This window comes from Lonchura striata, chromosome 2, assembly GCF_046129695.1.
Source record: "Lonchura striata isolate bLonStr1 chromosome 2, bLonStr1.mat, whole genome shotgun sequence".
NCBI lineage: Eukaryota > Metazoa > Chordata > Aves > Passeriformes > Estrildidae > Lonchura > Lonchura striata.
The window spans coordinates 3,377,763-3,399,936 of record NC_134604.1 but is presented as its reverse complement, the minus strand read 5'-3'; positions in this window follow the sequence as shown (position 1 = coordinate 3,399,936).

Genomic DNA, 22,174 nt, shown 5'->3' with positions numbered 1-22,174 from the left:
GTGTGACATTTCTTTTGCAGCACAGAGTATCCTCAGCAAGATCGTGGTATCTGCCTTAGGCCAAGCTGAAGGGCTGCTCATGACAGCCACATGCATTGCCTTTCTTCCTATGTTGAACAATATATATCCCTATGTCTGAGATACTTAGTAATTCTTTTTTCTCTAAGCTTTTCTCCTTGCTCAAACCTTTCTTCCTGTTGACCTAAGTAATGTACTAAGTTAAGCAAAATCTCTTGCAAGTGCCAGTGAATAAGATAGAAATAACTTGACAAGTTCAGTAGCTGACATTATGTATATAAGAAACATAAGTGGAGATGAAAGAAGTAAATTGCTGCATTGTGATGATCTAAGCCATTGGGAGGGCCTGTTAGGTTTGTAATCTAGAAGAATATTTGAAACTTAAAGTCTAGTTGAAGCTTAATTTTAACACTTCTTGTGACAGAACAATTTATTTTTTCCGTTATTATTAGCAAATTTTATAGCTCGGTTGCATTTACCATCCTGTTATGGCTATGTGAATCTGGGAAAAACTTCTATATTTAACTAAATTTCCTATTGTGACAAGGCACTTCAGAACCTAGTCAGAGTCTCAGTATCAAGTAAATGAACCACTTCTTGAAACTTGAATGGCTTTAAACTTGAATCAAACTTGAATCAAGCATGCATCATGGTCTATTTGGGAGCTCAGTAGTTGCTCTGCATTCAGTGTATTAAAATTGGGAAACTGAGTCCCACTTTGGTCTAGAGAAGGAAGGATTGACCATGATTTGTCTGGAGGTAGATGGATGAGCAGAATTAGCTCCCTGTGCCAGGGCTTGACCCACAGTGCAGAATTTTTAATTTCCTGACAGCACTCCTAACTTAACCAATAAAATGAAGTCCTCAAAAGCAAGATTAGCCAGGACTGTAACATCCACCCCTGACCTGTTAATACCTTGGTACACACCCCATGTACCATTCTTGTTTTGTAGCTGATGTTTAAAACTTCCATCAAAGCTTAAGTGTACAAGTTAAAAACTCCTGCAATTGATAAAAAATGGCAATTGGGAACTAATGAGGTAGAAGCTGTGGATTTTTCTTCTTTGACTGTTTTAGTGACTTATTTTCCTTCATCAGTTTTGATCACACATTAACTATGTCTGTGGCTCCAGGTAATTTCATTTCCTGAAATAAAAAGGAAAGGGCTTTGTTTTATGTAATATTATTGCTTAATATTTCAGAATTACTATTGATGTAACTTTGCTCCAAATTCTAATATAAGCTTTGCAGGGATGTCTGAATTGTGCTGAAGCCACTAGAATAAACCCCAAGAAGCCTCACTTCTTGATTTTTATTGTATCACTGCCTGAGAAATTTGCAACTCCTAAATAGATATTCTTGGCTTTAAGACAAATCTGAAATATGCACTGGTAGTGACAATATTTCTATTAAATAAATTATGATGAATAGTTGATTTACATTGTGAAAAACTTATTTTCTACTGTTAATCATCAACAAGGAAGAGGCTAAGAGGCTGGATTTAAGGTCACAAGTCAGGCCAGATCCCTTGGCTGTGACATGCTTGCCATGTCTTTCTAACCTAAGTTTCTGCACTTTTTTCAGCAAGAAAAGAGTTTAAAAAAAAAAAAAGTTTAAACTAAAGAAAAACATTTTGACTTTGTTTTCCTTGAGTCAGTTTGCTGCACGTGGCTCTTTTATGTTGCATGTATTTAAGAGAATAATGTGGGAACACATGACTGTGCTTGCTTGAGGCAAGTGAGAGCATTGTGTACAAATAAAGCTTCTGAGGCTGTACAGGAGTAGAAAATATGTGTATGAATTATGTTGATACTGAAGCCTAGCATAACAAGCTTCTTGGAGTAGCTACATAACTTTTAGTACCATAAGGCAGACCCCATTATTCTTACCCTGAATGAGTACATGGAGTACTTTGATCCTCTGCTACATTGCCAGCAGCCAGAAAATCTGGGTTTTATCTGTTGCACCTTTCTATGAAACCACTTTAAATCCTGTTCAATAATCAAACAATTAAAGTTCTGTATCATAGTTTGAGCTATCACACAGACAGACTGTTTCTTTACAGGTTTTCCACCAGACAACATAAGGATAAATATATTTAAAAGAATGCAGAGAGAACTATTCTGATCATAAGGGGAAATAGCCAGGAAAAAAAAAAAATCAAGGACCTTTATTTATGGGGAGGAAAAATTATTCATTGCTTTCCTGTCATTTACAGAAACACACTTTATGTGCTGTCCTGCAAAATTTTATCTTGATTTAATGCAATAGGCTGTGCAGGTTGCAGATGATTAAGTAGAAAAACATATTTATGGATAGCTAGGTGTAATCTAAGTGACTACTAAGATCTATGCTTTCTATATTTATTCTGTGCAATGGAAATGAAATGTGAAAAGTAAAGAAAAAATCAGCTCGCCTGTACCTGGACTGTTACAATGTGATGTTTGAATGACATCCTTAACTCAGTTATTGACAGAATTAGAAATTTTGATAATGGAAAATAAAAAATTAGATGAGCTTACAGATTCCAAGTATACCACAAAAATCATGCTTATTACCAGGATCTCCTTACTCATGATAATGCATAATTCCTCAGGTATGATTATTGGAAAGTTATATTCTATTAATTGTTCCAAACATGTAAAGCTACCTACCCCCTAGTATAACAAATCTGCTATATTTATGGTGGTGATGATTAGGCTTTTTTTGCAAAATGATTGTAGAGATCAGCATGAATTTATTAATTGATCTCTTTGTACATTCAATTCTCAATTCAGTACTTTGAGTTGTATTAGGAATAAATAAGCCAATGAAGTTAAGAAAATTACTGCATTTCCAGATTTATGTCAAATAACTTTCCATGATGACAAAGATGATTTTTTTTTTTTTTAGGTAGTGGCTTAGGCTGTTATGCTGACATCAAGTAAATCCAGTATTATTGATGACAGAAGGAATGATAAAATATTTCCTGTAGAGACCAGTGAGACAAAGCAGAGATATTCTTTATTGTGCTTCCCACTCTTTAGTAGGTTCACTTAAATTTTGGTCCCTAAAGACATTTTTAATAAGTACTAAATTGTTAGTGGCCAACTTAAAACTAGATTAAATATCAGGCTAAAACTTGCAGGTACAATTTTTTCTTATATATATTTCTTTTCCCTTCAAAAGAATAGAAGAAATAAAGCACTAATTTTTTTTTTTTTTTGCTTTCTTTGAGTTTAACAGAGAGGAAAAAAAGTTGACAGCTACCAGTAGTATATACTTCTATCAGAGGATAAGTACAATGTCTGGTTAGATTGCTTCTGTCTATAGCAGTAATAGTGTATATTGAAATAACATATAATAAAATCCAAGTAAAACTCAAGTAAATTACAAGGAGTGTAAACTAGCTACTTGAAAACCCTTAAGGCTTATTAGTACAAAGTAGGTCAAAATGCTTGCATAAAGTGAATTTACTTCTCCATCAGAGAAAGCTGATATGAAATGACACATGGAAATTGATTATTTGTATAGAATTTCTATGAATTTGTAAGAACAAACGTGCTGCTCTAAATTATATCCAATTAATCTTTGAGAGGCCAAGCAATTTTTTAAAAACCTGATTCTGATGGAAGGTGTGGTTTCATTTTGGTGTGATTTAAGACTGCTTTGTCACATGCCTCCATGGAGTTTTCCTAGTTGCTCACCAGTGAGGTAGTGAAATTTATTAAATTGACTAAAACATATGTACTTTAAAAATTGTTAACTTTTACCTAATATAATCTAGTGGTTTGGCAATTCCCCCCTGCTTCAACTGGAAATAAACCCACAAAAGGCTAGTTACAAGCAATATTTAAATGCAGTTCTGCTTATTTGGAACTTAGTATTTTATATTTAGGAATATAATTTCCTTCCTTTTTTTTTTTTTATTCTTAAACATTGGACATGGTGACAAAAACTTACTCCCAAAAAATTAAACAATTTAATTACGGTTTATATCGCATAACATCAGGGCATGTTTTTCTTTTTGACTGGCAGGTATTGGTAATCCATGTTTGAGGATTTCTCCACAATGGGAGTAATTCCATGGAATTCTTGCTTTTGAGAGAACTTTTAAATGTCTTTGTTCTTGTAAAATTTACACAAAATATAATAGAAAGAAATGAATGAAAGCAATGATGAAATTGAGAATGAAGCACAACTAGTCTTAGAAATAGACCACTTAAACCCTGAAGTGCTAATAATCTCATTCATTAGAATTTATTTTGATTAAAACTTGTCTTTCCTGAGGACAGAGTCTGACCAACAGTACTTAATTTTCAAATCTGCTACATTTTTGGTTTTCAGGAACTAAGATATGTCCATGTTAATGAGACAATGCTGTCTGCTCAGCATTTATGTAGTTTTGTTATTTTTACTCTTCGAAATAATAGGCATTGAGTGGGAGTATATGAGATCCTGCTCAGAAAATATAAAATCTCAGTTTCCCACATAAGAACCTTTTTAATAATAAATGAGATAGCTGTGATTCAAGGCTTTTTCTCCTGATTATGATACCTTCCTGCTATCTTCTTTCTCTATTATTCAGATAGAGCTTTTGCTGAATGCAAAGCTCCTTCAAGGGCACTTAGAGTTTACTGACCCACACCTGATTTAGATTAGGATTTGTCAGAATGTTCTGTGTTGTCTTGGCTATTAATTAGGGAGGGAGGGGAGGGACCAGAGGTGTGCCACCCTCATCTGGGCATGAAGTGAAGGTGCTTTCTCAAGGTAGTGACCACCCCTCCTCTGCTTGCAGTAGGAGCAGAGATCTGGGGGGTCATTCTGGGTGCTGCTCTCATGCCTGTGTGGTTCTGCATCGTGATGTGGCTCTTCTAATCTCTCTTGAGCAGGTAAGAAATAAGGGCAAAACCCTGCTGGTTAATGCCATCTAGTCTAAGTACCCATCTGATTTAATTGATGCCACTACATCTGAGTCCTAGATGTGATTAAAAAGAAAGTTTCCTTCCTGACCACATCTGTCTTGCTGAGAAATTCAAGGCATTTGCTATTTGTAGGAACTGGTATAATGTAAATCAGCTGGATTTAGCAAGCACAAGTCTGTAGGTCAAATTACTGCTATGGGTACTGGAAAAGTAAAAATGAACACATGGGCATTTAGGTGAGCATTTCTTTTAGGAAAAAACTATCCCAAGCTTTCATCTGAATTATGTTTATACCTTCTAGTTTGAAGTGTTCCTACAACATATAATACTTCTCAATATCCTGGTCCCATAAATATTCTCAGTTTCAGAAGAAGCCCTTTTAAACTATTGCTTCATACTGCAGAAAGAAATAGGTAATGGAAGCACTTGCTTGTACTTACAGCAACTAATATTGCTGTAGTCACATTTTAACTCACTGCTTTGGGACTATTGTATGCATGGCAACTAAAATATGACATTCAACATTGGTTTTATTTTTCTACTGTGAAGTTGTTTGATACTTTAATCTTTTAAAGGATTATTCCCTTTCTATTACTTCAGATTTGGTATAGTCTTTACCTAATTTTAAGTATTTTCCTTCAGTTGAAAAGAGTAGCTGCTGTTTATCATGGGTAGCTTCTCATGTTACAGTTTACAAAGCATCACCTCTGTTACAAATGACCACAGGACACAGCATTATTTAAATACCTTCAAGTAAACTCTTAATTTGTTGCATATTTTCAATCCAGGTGGATTTTTATGATAATGTAGACAAATGTAGCTGAATATGGAAATGACCATGGTTGTACTGTAAATATAAGAATCTCAAATTTTCTGGGAACTTGTTTGTTTGGCTAAGAAAAGGATACCAGATGAGCTGTATGGGAATAGAGGTTTCAAAGCACAGAAAAAGTTGCAAGCTTTTGAAACTTTAAAGATTAGTCTGAACAAAAAAAAAAAAAAACACAGTGTGAAGAATTTTAAAACACAGAAGATGGTCTATGTTCTGGCTTGCTAGGATAAATCTGTTAAGGTTAACAGGAATGGAAGCTTTTACAGAAAGGTTGGTTTTTGAGTACTATAATTTTAACTGTAGAAACTGGTGCAGAAATCTATGGACATGGTAGTAGATGCTTTAACTGAGAGCATAGTGTTGTTAATTAAATAGATAAACGAGAATGCTGAAATCCAGGATGTCTCACAGCATTTATTGCTTTCCATATTTTTAGTAAAATTTAACGCCTTTCCAGTTACTTCCTCCTACAGATATTTCTTGTTTACTTAATATTAAAAGGATGTGAGTTGATATTGGGCAGGTTGAATATGTTGGTCAGCTGGGTATAACAGAAGGCCCTCAGTGAAAATGATGCTGAAAAACACCTTGGCTCACTTTAACCTTAAGATTTCTATAAAATCTCTCTTCAGTTTTGTGTAATATCAGCCATTACCATCCCTCACACTGGAGACCATAAATGATCTAACAGTGCTTCTTTGTTGATATTCTTAGGAGATTTTAGCTGAGCATATACCACTTCTTCACAAAAGATCTCAGCATCTTGCTTTCCTTTTTTCTGACTTTTAGTGCATGTTGAGGCTGGAACAATGATTTAAAATCTCACATGCAGTAAGTCTGAGATTCATGCAGTTAGGTAAGTAAATGATACAGTAAAATGTGTGCACAGTTGGGTTCAGAGCTTAATGCTTGGGCTATTATGCCAGTAATGAGTATCTGAAGTAACATAACACAAAGACTTGAAATACTGTATTGCTTTAGAATGGAGGCTGCTTTTCTTTTGTAGTTTAGGAGTGTTGTCAGTCTTTCCTAAGTATCGTAAAGCATCTATGCTAAATATAATCACAAGTAGCATTCACCTAAATAATGTCTTGCATGTTGATGGGACTTTTGTGCCCTGTGCACAGGCAGGGAGCTAAAAGATTAAGTTATATAAGTTTTCATTTCAAGGTCTGACTGCTTTGTTTGTATATCATTCTCAAGAATTATGAGTAATACCTCTTTTAAGCCAGAACAATTGAAAGGAGATTTCAGTAGCTTAAATCCTGTAAATTGTAGCTGAATAAAATACAGCATGTAGCTGAAGTATCTTATCAGACAAGGAATGAATAGCAAGAGCAGAGCAAAAGCTCGTAGTTGGGGAGGTAAGTGAAATAACTGATGAGTAGTTTAGGTGATGACACAGCACGAAAAAACTTGAACAATAATTTTCTACTTAACAAATAGTTATTTACTGTCTGATAAGCAGTACCTTATTCTGTTGCACTATCTCACAGGATATCTTTACAGGCAAAACAGCTAAAAATTTTGGGGTTAAAATGTAACTTGAAACAAAATCAGCCACTCTCTCCTGTCCTGATTTTAATGCAGCAGGAGAAAGTCTTGTGCTGCTGTTGTAATAATGGCATAAAGGGAAGAAGCAAGGAACAAACCTATAAAAGCCAGTGTAAGGTTTGGGAGGTAGAATGATGTTGGAAGAATGGGATATCATTCTAAGCAGCTTCTTCTCAGAGCAGCTTGGGAATAGTGAGGCCAGAGAAAAATTTACAGAAACAAAAAGTCATGTCTGTGGCTGAGACAAAGGATTTGTCTGGAGAGGTCTGTCTCTGACTTTCCTGTCCATACGTGGTACAGTTCCTAAAAAACAAGATAACATTTGGGTAAGGAGCCAGAGGGAGATAGAAGGATAATGACCATATTAGCTGTCTTGTCACTTCACAGAATGGTTTGGGTTGAAAGAGACCTCTAAGATCAAACTCCCCACTTGTTTCAACCTCCCCAGTTTCAGTGAAGGCAGCTTCATCCAGGATGTTTCTCAAGTTCAAGCAACAATAAAGTTTGTTCAGTGCAGTCTCTTCATCTTCCCTGAAACAATCTTCTGGTAAGGACAAATCCTTCAAAAATCTTCTAGTGTCAATTGCACTAGAAACCGTGCAGATATAATTTTGGTGCACAAACATATTTCACTTCTGACTACTGTTGGACTGCATTGGATGCCAAAAATTCAGAAGAGGAAAAAATGAAATATATCATGATTGATAAGTCCAAGGAAAATCTGGAGTTTAATGGCAGGCTCTTTTGAAGTGGCAGTATGTATTTCCAAAGTTTGTCTTGCATCAATTCCTTCCCTGATTACTGGGATAGTACTTAATTTCTCCTAGTTGTGTTTTTGGATTTTTTTTCCTCCAAACAGTATAAGTAATTGGATCAAAAATCTGTCCTCAACATATTCCCAAAACTTGTAGACCAAAGTAGTCCCATTCTCTCCTGATAGTAATTAGATATAGTATTGAAATTCTTTACTAGATAATAATTTTTTTATATAGCTGTAAAATAGTTCAAATATCTGTATTTCAATATTAAGAACTATTTTTTTAAGTTTTGGGGGATAAAAAAGTATGGTTAGTGTTTTGAAATATATAAAAAAAACCTTTTATATCAATTTTTTTACAAGTCATGAAAGAAGAACACAGTAGGCTGCTTCTTTATCAAAAATTCTCTCTCCTTAAAACACTGCCTATTGATTTATGTTACCTGTATTTGGTTTGTGCTGTCAATATAATATTTTGAATAATATAATTTAATTTCATCTTAAGCTCAGATAGTTCAGCTGTAAGATTTACAGACATCTTAGAAACATGCTGTAAAGAGTTGCAACATGACCTTTGGTTTTCTGTATTGCACAGAAACTTTGTCTTGGCAAAAGAATGCATGCTTGTGATCAGGACACTTATTTTGTTTTAGATAATTTCACATGTAAGTAATCCTTTTACATTCAGTTGATGCACTGTGAGTTCAGTGTTGCTGAATAGGGATTTTCATGCCTGCAGAGTCTTCTGTGTGTCAGAATGAGGAGGTTACCATATAGTGCTGGATTTCACACAGCAATAAATGTTAGTAGAAAAACAACTAAGGTATCAGTGACCTAACAAAGCAATTGCATATAAGTTTTTATACAGGACACCATTAAATTTGTTCTGATTTCTTCTCTAAATTAATTTCTTGCAAGTTTCAGATGGAGTATCCAGTAAGTTGTGGTACAAGTATGCTTGAAAACAATTTGAAACACTTGATAATGGGCTAGGGAGAGAATTACAAAAGTGATTATGGTGCAAATATTATCTTTTGCCTAATGGAGGTTGGAGAGAGGAAGAACTCTGGCCATTCCCCACTGGTCTCACTGATATGTGAGAAAATGCATAATATCAGCAGCCCACTGTCATGGCAATGGGCCCCTGGCCAGGTAATAATTAGCATAGACTCCATGATTCACAGGAGGCTGATCAATCATCTTTGTTATAAACCCATACTTTTATACCTACAAGTTCACTACAGGTGTACTTGATTGGTCCTTTTATTAAAACACCATCACCACTGACTAATTAAGAAATCACCCTTTGATAAACAACTCTCCATAACACATTCCACATGTTCACAACAACAGGTGCAGCAAGTGGAGATAAGAATTGTTTCTCACTCTTTTCTCTGATCTTCTCACAGCCTTTCCCACTATGGGGAAGTTTTCTGTAGCTCTCTGTGACCATAGAGCTGCTGCAAAAGCCCACTTCTCATAAAACACATAAATAAATATGAGCAGCCACTAAAGTGCCTTTGGACAATGGTCCAAAAAACTCCAGGGTGTGAGTTTTGGGAGTGGTGCTGTGCAGGGCCAGGAGTCAGCTTTGATAATATTTGTGGATCCCTTCCAAATCAGGATATTCCATGACAATATTTTTAAGATGTTAAAATTTTTTGTCATAGTTTTCCTCCTCAGTAATGATCTGGAGGGATCTTAGAGCAGTTTCTATTAAGTTTAGCCAGATACACTAAGAAACTGGGAAAGAACACTTTGAAGTGTGCCTCTAGCATATTTTTTGCAGAGAGGGGAAATTTCCATCAACTGCAGAAAATAGTTTCATTCCATTATTTAGAGCATTAAGAAAGTATTGGATAGAAGGTGATATAGGAAAAATCTGTAAATAACTTTCTCAACAACAATAATAATGCTAGACAATATACCTTAAAGAAAATAAATCTTATCAAGCACATGATTGTTACATAGTTGTAAATGCTCTTAAAACAAGGCTTAGCTCATCTGGCTTTTCACCAAAAGGTGAAAAGGCTAGTGACACAGTCAAAGGTAAAAAAATAAAAATGTTTACATAATGAAATTAATATATTATTTTAAGGATGGACTCATCTCGTATGTTGTTTTATAGTAGATACTGGAGCTGTGGGCTCTTGAATGCTTTTGGTCATTGTTTGGTCTTGGATTGCTTAATGCTAGAAAAGCTTGCAAACACTAGACAGACCTGGGGGAGCAATAAGTAAATAAATAAGCAATAAGTAAATAAAGTAAATAAAGCCAGGGTGGGACCCATCCACAGGAGTTGCTGTGGGAGGTCACTCTGAATTGGGCTTTGGCTTTCAGACAGCAATTGGAAGTGGCACCACCCACTCCTGCCACAGTTGTCACAGGCTTCTGGGAGGACTCGGTCCCTGGTTTGTGCCACTTCTGAAAGAAAAGGGCAACTCTGTTTTATATAACCTTGTGAATATCAAGCAGTCAATTGTGTTGGCTGTACAGGTATGACAACATCAGGAGCTCAAAACACAACCAAAGCTGCAATGCATTCAGAAAAGAATGAAAGCATGGTATGCCCTCCAATGAGGCTAAGATGTTTTACTTGAAGGAGTTGAAAGGTGAACTTGTTTTAATCTAAGTATTTTTGGGAGGAAGAGTCTTTTGAATGAAGACTGTTTTTTAATATAGCAGTAGGTGATGAATTCTGTCACTGAAATGAATGTATTTAACAGTGTGAGCAGAAAACCATAGAAATGTCTTAGCCATGGATATGCTCACTTTAACCTCATTTGACCTTTGAAAAATTGTTTATCTCAAACATTTCTTTGAGCTGCAGGTAGGTTTGACTTACAGACTTCAGGGATTCAAGTCACTTGGTTTGTACCAAAGAGGTAGGGCTCAGAGTTTTGCAATGTTATAGCTTTTAGAGTATAGGAATCTTATTACAATGCATGGTCACAATGCATGGTTAGATTGCTTGACCCAGATCACAGCTTCCTGCATCCCAATTATGCTTCTGTACTCATCATTCAGGCAAGAAAAATTGACTTTGGCTATTTCTTACCTGTGCAAGTGTTAAACTTTTTTCCAGTAAAGTGTTTGAGGCTTTTGAGATTTTTATGCTTCATAGGATTGCAAAGGATGTCAAGTTATTCAAATGCAAGTGCTGAAAGAAGTCTGACAATTAGTGCCAAAATGCAATAAAATATGAAATATTAAATGAAACTGTTAAATGTTTATTTAAAGATGTTTATGTAAAGCAAAATTCTATCATGACTAAATATACATCATGTAACCATGTTTAAATAACTTTACAGAGCAATCAGGGCAGGAAAATAGCATGTTGATCACATAAATTAATATTGTCATGCTTCCTTGATGTAATGCATGAATAATTATGGTAGCTTGGAGAATGCACATCAAAAGTATTACTGATACAAGATAAAACCAGAATTAAACCAGTGAAATCTGCTTATGGCTTCTCATACAGAACTTTCTCTGCAGCTTTCCTAATCCATGGCAGTCTGCTATGTCCATACATCTCCTGAGGCTTTCACACCCACTGGCTTGCATCTTCCATGAAAATCTATATAGAAACTCAAATATTCAAGTTGAATCCAGTTTAATTTTCCTTCTATAATTAAATCTAAAAGTGATATAAAGGACTGATTCTTAATCTGCAACTTAGACCTAACCATTAAAATTACATGGGTTTCATAAACCTATGAAAACTAGGTGTGCAGGCAATTTAAATATTCAGGTTTTTTCCTTTTCTTTTGAGGATTTTTTAAAATCATGTCGAGTTTCTATTCACACGTGGAAAAATTCAATAATAATAATAAATTTAGTGTAATTTCTGCTTTTATACTGATCTAAAAATGTGCATGTCCATGAGTTTGACTTAAAAACTCTAACATTTCTCAGCATAAGCATGAATGCTTGTGGTGACTGAAGTACTGAATGGCCCTCAGCCAAAAGATACAGTGAGACAGTAAAAAATATTAATACTGGAAGAAATATGATATTTGGTACAGACTGTAAATATATATTTAAGTCAGGTGAAACTTGGCAGCTGTGTTTCTTAGAATATGTGGGATAGAGAAGTCCCTCACTAGAATCTGTAATCATAAAAATTAGAGGCTGTGTCTCTCTTGCAGCCCTAAAGACATCATTAGGTGAAACACTGATCACTACCGAACACTCCCCAGGAGATCTGGACAGAAGGAACTTGAATGATGAAAAAGAAAAGACACCAGAAAATCCCAAGCTCACAAGTATACCAAGTCAGACTTAAAATGCCAATTCCTTTAAGTTTCTCAAACTTTGCTCCATTTCTTTGTTCAGTACAATATAAACTTTAAACCAGTGACATGGTTAATCTATTATCACATATACTTTAATTCTTGAAAGTCTTTTCTGATGACAGTTCTTTATCACAAAACTCAGCTTGGTTTCTCAATGAAGCCAACTTCATCTGAGCAACAAAAGCAGCTTGACAGAGAACGAATTGAGCTTTATAACTGGTGATTAATGCCATTAACCCTGGTTCAGTGAAGATTTCTGATGAACAAGTTCAATTCCTTAGGTCAACTATCATTTGATCTAAATTATGCATATGTTATGTAATTGTCATAAAATTCTTCTGAAGAAAGTTAAAGAATTTAGTGGCATGAATTTGAATCTTAATGGAAAGCTCTTAGAAGGGAAGCTGACATGTCTAATAAGAAGCTTAGAGAGAGCTTTGTATATCATAGTACCTTTTTGTCAGAATTGAGTAGGCTCATTAGAACTCCTAAAACACATTGCCTCAGTAGGCTGACAATTATTAGTGAATAATGAAAACATGTAAGTGGAAAAATCTAAATGGAATCCTATGGAGTTTCTGTAGCCTAAAATTGGTTTATCCCCTTGCTAACATAGGCTATAGTAACACTCTGTAACCTCACCATTAAAGGTGGGATTTTAGGTGGGGTGGTAATGCAAGGTGCTGAAAGAGATTTGTCCTTCTTGTAAGACCCTCACCCACTTGCTAACACACTGGGTTGTAGCCAGATAATGAAAACAAGGTGGGGTGAGCCCTGGGAGAGGCAGAACAGACCAGAATTTTATAAGCATGTACAGCTGAGGAAACTGTGCTTAAAGCAAAAGCACAGGTTTTAAATTCATTGAAAACTTCTTGAGAGCTGTCAAATTATTGTCAATATATGTAGTCAATTACAGTGGAAAGTAGCATGTTTCTTTTCAGTCTAATTTTGGCCATCTCTTGTGTAAGTAGAAGAGCAAAGCTGAATCTTAATCTAAGAACATACTGCAAGTCAAAATAATTAAGCCAAATAACTTGTTTTTAAAGTGCCTGCTAAATATTCATAAGTGCTGAAACAAAATTTTAAAAAGCTAATTTTTTACATGACTCTCAAACTTTTTAATGGCCTAAGTAATCTTTGATGTTGTGATTGGAGCACTTCAGAACATTTTCTTGTTTAGCTAGTAATTACTTAAAGGTAAGCTGCTTCCAGCCTTAAAGAAAAATATTAACTAGCAAACTGACAATGACTCCTTGGCTAATGAATGGTATCTTCACCAGAAATGCCAATAGCAATTGTCTATCATATGTAAACTACATAAAAGATTAATAGTGTTGAAATTGCATCGTGGTTTTTTTTCAAAGATTATAGAATTTTTAAATGTTAGGTTTTCCTGAGGAAGAAAATTCTACTCAGGTTTAATAGGGATAAGAGATTGTTATTTTGGGGATGGAAAAAGGTGTCTTTCTGGTTCAAATACATTTTTAGCTCTTTTGTCAGCTTACAATATGCAAACATGGGCATGAAATTTTTTTGGCTATTACTCAAGAAGGTACAGAAGTAGTCTAGATTTCTTTATTTCAGCACCTCTATGCCTTTGTTCTGTGGCTTATAAGATGTGCATCTTTTATCAGTTCAATGTTACTTTATAGAAAACATTTTTAAGCTATCTGGAATACAGTTTTGGTATAATATCACCAAATATCAGAATAGTAATTACTATGCTCACTTGGAGCAATTCTCATTATTCTTGCTCATGTTCAACCCATGAAGAAATAGGCTAAATTTCTCAATTTTTTTCTCAGACTACCTAAAAAACCTCAAAGTGTTAGATGATTTCAGACTATATATAAATGTATGCTAGATTGCCAGAATGGTAACTGAAATTTGGCCAGTAAGACTGAAGCTTTCTTAAGAAAATACTTGTAAAAATTTGTTTTGAAGATATGTGGAAAGTAAAAGACTACTCTTTGAAAACCCTTTCTGTAATGCAAAATGAAGTCATGCAGCTTTCAAATTTGAAAGATAGCAACCAGGAGTGGTGCAAATCATGGAATTCCTACAGTTTTTCTACCCTGCTAACTCGCTCCAGGTGTTAGAGCAGAGGGACCATTATGAAAAAATATATGCTGTGTCAAATTCTCGCTCCTTTTTCACTACACAGTTTATGAAGCAAATGGTTTACTTAGTTTGGTATGCTGTCAGGCTTTTCTTCTAATGTTCGTTGATATTTTTTCCTAGATTCAAATTCCAGTGACAGGATGATACTTATGCTAATTGAAGGAATTGAAAGTTCTGGGTTGTGGGGGGAAAAGGAGATTTGTTTTTTTTTTTCTGTTGGTGAGAAATGAGCTTTTGAACTTCTGATTAAAACCTAGTAAGGAGTTGTAGGATTTTTAATTTTGTTTCTCTCTAGGTAGAAACAAAATCTTGGATTAGGGTGGTCTGAAGACACAAGTGGTAAATATTCTGGAATCCAAACAGGAAGCAAGTAACCACAATCTTAGCAGAGTTGTATCAGATGGAGATCTGTCTTCACCTTTACAGTAATTTTTCCATTAAAGCAAGAATTACATTGTAAAAATCTTTTCAGACTCACACCTACCAAATACATTTCATATCTAATCTTAGTACTTTTCCTCCTTAATTTCAACATGGACAGGGTTGAATCACTTCAGCTGGCGGATGTGACAGTACCATCGGGCTTTAGACAAGGAATAAAGCAGTAAAAGGGTCTCAGCTCACTACCAGATTTTATCACTGTGATACAGAACAAAATGTCATAGTTTTAACTATGTTTGCACTCAGTCTGATATCACTACCCACAAGGCATCTGCTGCAAGATTTAATTTTGTCACACTGGTAAGTGTTTTTACCAGGGGAAATAGTTGAATGTGTGCAGTTAATGATAGGACATGTCTGCTCTTGTGCTGTCAAAAGCATCCATCTAGATGTAAATATTTTACATAAGCTTAGAAAGACAAAGGCTAACGTGATTTCTGCTATTTGTACACACGTCAGTGCTGCAAAGGGTAAAACATCAGTCACATTTCTCTACAATTGGCTAGGGATATGAAAATCTCTAATAGCTTGCTACTCAGATTGCATGCATGTATCTCCTGGCCTCTCTTAATAAGAAAGATGCAATCTCTGCAGGGGGAAAGAGATAAAAGACCAGAGAGAGCAGAACATAACACACTCACCTGTTGGAGATTCAGAGTTGCTCTTCTTTTTCTGTGATGTGCTGTAATGGATCCTGTTCATCAGACTAAAAATTTAATGGGTGTGTGGGGCACAAAGGGAAATAGATACCAACTAAGTGAAAAAAGACTTTGGGTTGGAGAATCATTTGAAAAAAGTAACACATTTTTGAATGAAGAAACAGACAAAAAGTCCATCAGAGAGCAGCCTGTGTTCCTGAGTGACCCTGTGCTGTTTAAGATGTGCAGATCAGAACAATGTGCTGTTCTTTAAGCGTGCATTGGCTTTGTCTTTGGCACTTGTATTTCAAAAGCTTGAAAACTGAAATAATGGAAATAACTGGAATATGGGTCTTTTCTTCTTAGCCTATTTTCTCTCTATTTGTGTCAAACAAGCCTTTTCCCCTTTGCTAGTTCATTTATATCTGGAAAAAATACGAAACTTTGAAAAAAATGTGAATTTTAGGCTTTTGGTGTTTTTTTTGTCGCTAACAACTTGTTGTCACCTTGTAAGGGCATATGGACTGCTAAAATTTGAATTCCTGGGTCATATACCTGGATCAACAGCAGAGCTATTTTTAGGCAAGCCCTATGTCAGCGGGCTAAAGGGAGATGTGCACCGTGCACTGCAGCTGACCTTGGGTGCACAACAGCTGTGTTGGCAGTGATTAAATATTTCAGAGCACCACTGTGTGCTGCAGAGGAACACATTTTGGAAGGCATTTTGAGTAGGAGGTTCCAGTGTCCCTTCCTCCCTCTCAGATGAACCAATGCATCGCACACTTGGCTATTAGCACTGCAATTTTCTCCTGCTGAATGTTCCTAAGACAGTTTGCTTTCACAGGAAACCAGCACTTTCAAGTTGCACTTACTCCTTTTGATGAATTGTTGCAAGCTTTTTCCTTCTAAAACGACTACTTTATCTTGAAATAACAAGTGTTAAGGAAAGCTTATAAAACAGAAATCTGAAGTCAAGAAAGCTAGAACTTGAGAACTGTGCAAATTAATGTTTTTGATTCCTTCAAGTATGCCCACTATTAAGGAGAGAGAAAATGGAATTGTCTCGCCTATTTTATATGCTGGTATAGATTTGACCCAAAATTATTTTTTTTAGAAACGTAACTGAAATTCACAGCCAAATTGAAGGCAGCTTCCTTCTTTCTTCCCAGTCAAATGTATTGGTTAATATGAAGTGACAGCTTTGAAATACTTGTAATCACTAGACTCCCTAAGACCAGTCACTTAGTGTGGGCCTCTGCATTGTTGTAAGGTCTTTGTAGGTATAAAATATGACTTTTCTTTTCCTTTTCTGTTAGTTGGAGAGACACGTGTACTGTCTCATAGGAACAGCACCGGGGGCCCCTAAAAGGATAAATGTATTCATGGCATCTGCCTGGTTTTGGTATTTTTTTTTTTTAATTTTGTGTTTTTACTTTGTAAAGATTTTTAGCACATACCTTTCATTTCTGAATATAAAAATATCTGTTTGTGGCTCTTTTCCTTGACTAGTCCACTTTCATTCTAACATATTTTCATGTCTCCCAAGGACATTACATTGATAACTTCTATTCTAAACCTCATGAATTTTTTTTCTTCCCCTATTGTTAGATAGTGAAGGATTTTACATTTGTTGTTAATTTCACACGTTCCTGATAAGGATGAATGGTTATCACTGTTCTGAACATGAAATTGTATTTTTTATTTATTTTGCCTTTTCATGCAGGGCTTGGGTGAATTAGTGTTTGTACAAGGGACGTGTCAGGAAGGATTATTATTTCTATTGCTGGCCTCTGGGGAATTCACTAAATTGGGTTTATGCTGTTCTCTAATGGCAGTTGCTTCCACTCTTTCTTTTTGAATTTTCAGGCTTTTCTGTCATAAATGTCTTTCTGTCCTCTACAAGTTCTGCCAGAAAATCCATGTTAGTAGTAATGTTATATTTCACAGCATCCAAATTTGTAGTGATTTTACTCACAGAGACCAGGCTGCTGCTTACAGCTCTGAATGTTGAAGTTTTCCCTAGCTTTAGTAGGGTACATGCTAATTTATTAGCATTTGAACTTTCTGTTTGAATCACAAAGTGGTTATGGAGTAATATTTCATCAGGTGACAGGAATACATTTTCCAGTAGTTGAAGGGCAAGGGTTCCAACACAACCATATGATAGTGGTTTTGGGTGCTTTGTTTGGGTTTTTTATTTGTATTTTTGGTGATTTTTAAAGCAGTGGTTTCCTTTAGTAGTGGCCTTCACTAAAACAGGCTGTGGTAATCTCTGCTTCATAACACTTCAAACAAGTCCAACCCTCTATCCTGATTACAGTTTGCTTTTTGTCTATGCCATGTGGAAAAACAAAGTCTAATAGGTCTGTTACAAAACTGGCTTCAATATCTGGTTTTTTTTTTTTTTTTTTTAACACCACTATAGTCCTCAGGTTTTTCTGCTTCCTTTGTTATTTTATAGCTGTAAATATGTTCAACTTATTTTTACTGTGAAATACAGGCTTAAAAATTAGCTTGAGTAGAATTCCCACTTTTAAATATATGCTGCTGAGGGGCATGGAAGTGTTTCTGCTAACTTTCATGACAACATATTCGCAGATATGGACAGCAAATAATCATGAGCCATTCTTGTGTTAATTTGTGTTTTCAAATTTTGTCAACCTTAAATGCAAGTTGTGTTTTCTTTAGTAATGAGTGGTACTGGGCATCTGTGATCATGACATTAAAGTGCATCTTGCAGCTATGCTCTTAGATGTGTAATCAAATTGATGAAGTACTTAACTCAAAAACAAAAGGAAAAAAAATACTAAAAGTTCTAGCAACTCCAAGCCCCACCTTCTGGCCTCTCTGACATATTACCACAAATTGTTGTGAAATTAGTCATAAATTAACATCCCTATCACTGGCCATCATTAACTCAATTTCTGTAACATTTCTTAAGCTGAATGTTACACTTACAAATTCAAACTGTGTTTTAACGTTTTTTAAGCAATGTTGTACTCTTATCTTAGACAGCTGGGTTCAATCTCAATATGTGATTGTATCTTCTTTGTTTGTTCTGCTAAAGAATTACTGTATCGATATTAGCATGTACTATTTATAATAGCTGTAATATTGTTGTGGTTGAAATAATGATGCTTGTAAAACAAGCTACAGTCCCGGGATAGATTAAATTTTTTTATACTGATTTTTCTATTCAGCTGTGTCATCCTTACTTGAAGTCCCCATGAAAGAGGTATTCAATTTCAAGGCAGAACTCACTTGCCATTTCTTGCCATGATGCAGTCTCATCTGCCTATCTACACTTAATCCTATAGGTATTTATGGAAGATCTAAAGTTATTGTTTCAGAAGGAGGAATGCTGAATGTTTTTCTGTCTAATATCACTGAATTGTTGCTTTGGGAATGAATGGAGATGTTTCTGAAGTATTGGCTCTGGCATTACTTTAATTACTGGTAACCAAGCTTCTTGCAAAGTTAGATCAAGCTTCTCCTTTACTTTCTGGGACATTGAAAGGTTCTAATATTTTACTGCCTCACTGGTAATATCTCATAATAGTTAAGTTTTTCATGGCAATATCTTGTGGTAGGTTCTTGAATCTAGAGTACTTTGAAATAAATGTGTTTTGGTGCTCTGGGCATTTTTAAGAAAGGAAGCCCCAGCAGAGCAAACTTTCAAAGTGTGTTTCGTGTCAAGTCTTTAACATTGGTTATAGCCATGCTATTAAATGCCTACAATTTGGCTAAAACACCCCTAGCCTTCTCTCAGAGCCCCTGCCAGGACAAACTTCAATACAGTGAGGAGGAGCCAGTAGCTGCGGAGCTGTCCCAGTGAAGTTGCCATGAGATGAGGTGCCCAGATGTCATCCTGCTATCGGTGCCTGGAGGTGGCAGGAGCTAAACTCACCTCCAGGAAGCACTGATATCTGCTGCCAGTTTTTGGATGCAGCTGGGAGAATTTCTCTGAAGATATTATCTTGGCTGGGGAGACTCTTTTACTCTCCTTTGCACAGCAAGGTTCCAGGGCTGGCCTGGAGCAGTGCTGGTGGCTGTGCGCCTTCTCTTTTGAATGATGTTCCAAAGTCATGCTCATGGTTTAAATGCCATACTCAGTCCTGCAAATCTGACCTTGGCACATTGACATGGCAAGAGATGTTCTGGATTAAAAAAAAGAAATGTTTGCTTTGAAGTTCTCTTTTTTAGAGTCTTGCTGCACCAGCTGTGGCTTATGTAATGCTTATGAATATAGGTAGAATAAGGTCTTGCAACCAGCATACCCAAGCATTTTTTCTTGACTCCTGAAGTGTTTTTTCTGTGCTTTATCTGCAATTTTAGTTGCATTTCCTTGACAGCAGGCACATGTTTTCCATGACAGGCTGCTGCTGCTTGCAGTCCTTTCTGACTGGGGTGTGTGGCACCACCTGCAACCTGCACCCCTCTTGGAGGCGAGGTCCAGCATCCAGACTGGGCCAAGCAGTGTTATTTGTAGTCTTCTTGATTCATAGTGATACTGGAGACTAATGCTTGAGATGTTCTCTGTAATGTAATTGCTGCATAATAAAAAAAAGTGCAAATATGATTGTTTGCAGGGTGATCTAAAAGGGATTATTAGTCTAGATGGGAGAAAAGCAGACCGAGTTTGGCAACAAGTCTAGCACTCTGTAGTTCAAAGCAGCATCTTTCAGTTTGATATTAACAGTATGGCTGAAAGTAGGAAATAGATGCATTGAGAGTTTAGGCATTAGGTTAAGTACTACACTGGATAACTTAAAATTATAATTGATTCACACTGTAGTTGTCCACCTGGACAGCTAATATTCTCTACCCTAGTAGAGAGCTTTGAGCGCTCAGTTGTGTGAGCTTCCTTCTCAGCTCTGTCCTTTGAGCACTCAGGTTGTGATGCAAACTTTTTGCCTAGGTCTTCAATTCCTTTTGGTCTGGGATATTTTTGTTAACATTTCTGACTGTCCACCTCCAAATTCAGAAATGACCCTCTATTTTTTTTAATTTTTTAAGCTGCTATGTCACCTATCCTGGCCAGCAGACTGTCCTTCACTGCAGTCATATATGAGATTTGGTTCTAGTCTTCAGATAGAATGAATATTCAAAAAGTTTTGGACATGACTTAACTGTGTGTCATTGATTAAGTATATTTTAACTTATAACTGTAATCAGAGCTCTGTTATTAAATTAAATGATTCAGCCTATCTTTGACTCACCCTGTGGTTGTTTATGTTGCATGGTTAAAATATTGAAGTTTTTTCTAGACAGACAAAAAGATTGCCATGAAAATAAATGTGTTGCTATTTTGATAAAAATGTAGTAATCTAGTGATTGAATTATTTAGCTACTTATATGTCATGCTGTAAATATATTTGTACTTGGTACAGTACCCTGCTTATGGAAAATACTTGTAGCACCCCTACAGGTTACATTCCCTGGGGAAGTGTTTGCCTCCATAGTTAGAGGGCTTCTGTACTTTTGTTTTCTGAACAATGTTTTCTTTAATTGAACTGTAAGTTTGTTCTCAGCAGGTATTTATTTTTCAGTTAGCTGCTGCTGCTGTTGCAGACTTGAAGAACAGGCTGGCTCACTGAAAGCCTTGTCTATTGTCTTGCATTATATTATCTGATGTAATCAAATAGATCAGCCCTATTTACAGACCCTGTCTTCCATAGGGAAAAAAAAAAAAAAAATCAACAATCCTATGCAGGTGGAAAGTGTCACCCCTGAAAGTCCTAAAAGGTGGGTAGTGTCATGCAGGTGAAGAATTTACTTTGTGTTTAGTTACTCATAAAAGAATGTGGCCATTATGACCCCCTTATAGATGAAGGTCTTGTAAAGAAATGGGTGAGGGTGTCATGTACAACATGAACATTGGTAAAAAAAATGCTTTTGCATTCAGAAAGAAGCCTGAAAAACAGTTATTTTGACCCTGCATATAATGTGGGGGCTGCTTGATCTCCAGAAAAACAGCCAAGGCCTCACTAAACCCTTGTGTTCTGTATGATGCAGCTGCCATTTTCTGCCTCAGTTTCCCTGCTGGGGATGCTAAAGGCACAAAGGTGTTTTACTACTGGTGAGGGAGGGTGTATTGAGTTTCCTGCTCTTCTTCACAGCAGGATCTCCTTAGGGTAAGAGAGAGGTGATACTTTTGTATGTTGGATGCTGCAGAAAGATTAAAAAAAAAGTTAGTTTGTGAAGCTAAACCTACTTGGATACTTAATGCAGTGCATCACTGAATGCACAGACAGGGTGAGGCAGGAGAGGACAAGACAGCATTGGTGGTAGCTGAGTATTCCCTAATGTTTTTCCAGGTGATAGCTGTCAAAAATGATGTCATTTTCAAAAGTGATAGCACCTAACTTTTGTTACGTTTATATAGTGGTCTCTTAGGTGAACTGTTCCAAATCTATCTTGTATTTTTATTTATATAAAGTAGATTTATCTCTTCCACTTGATACTCGCCTGTTGTCTTAATTCACTTTTAGGACAGAAAATGTTTTCATTTTCCTTTTCTAATGAAATATGGCATTCCTTCCTTATATAAAACTGTTCTTTTGGACCAATAAGTCTCTGCTGACCTAAACCAAGGTGGACATGCTTATTCA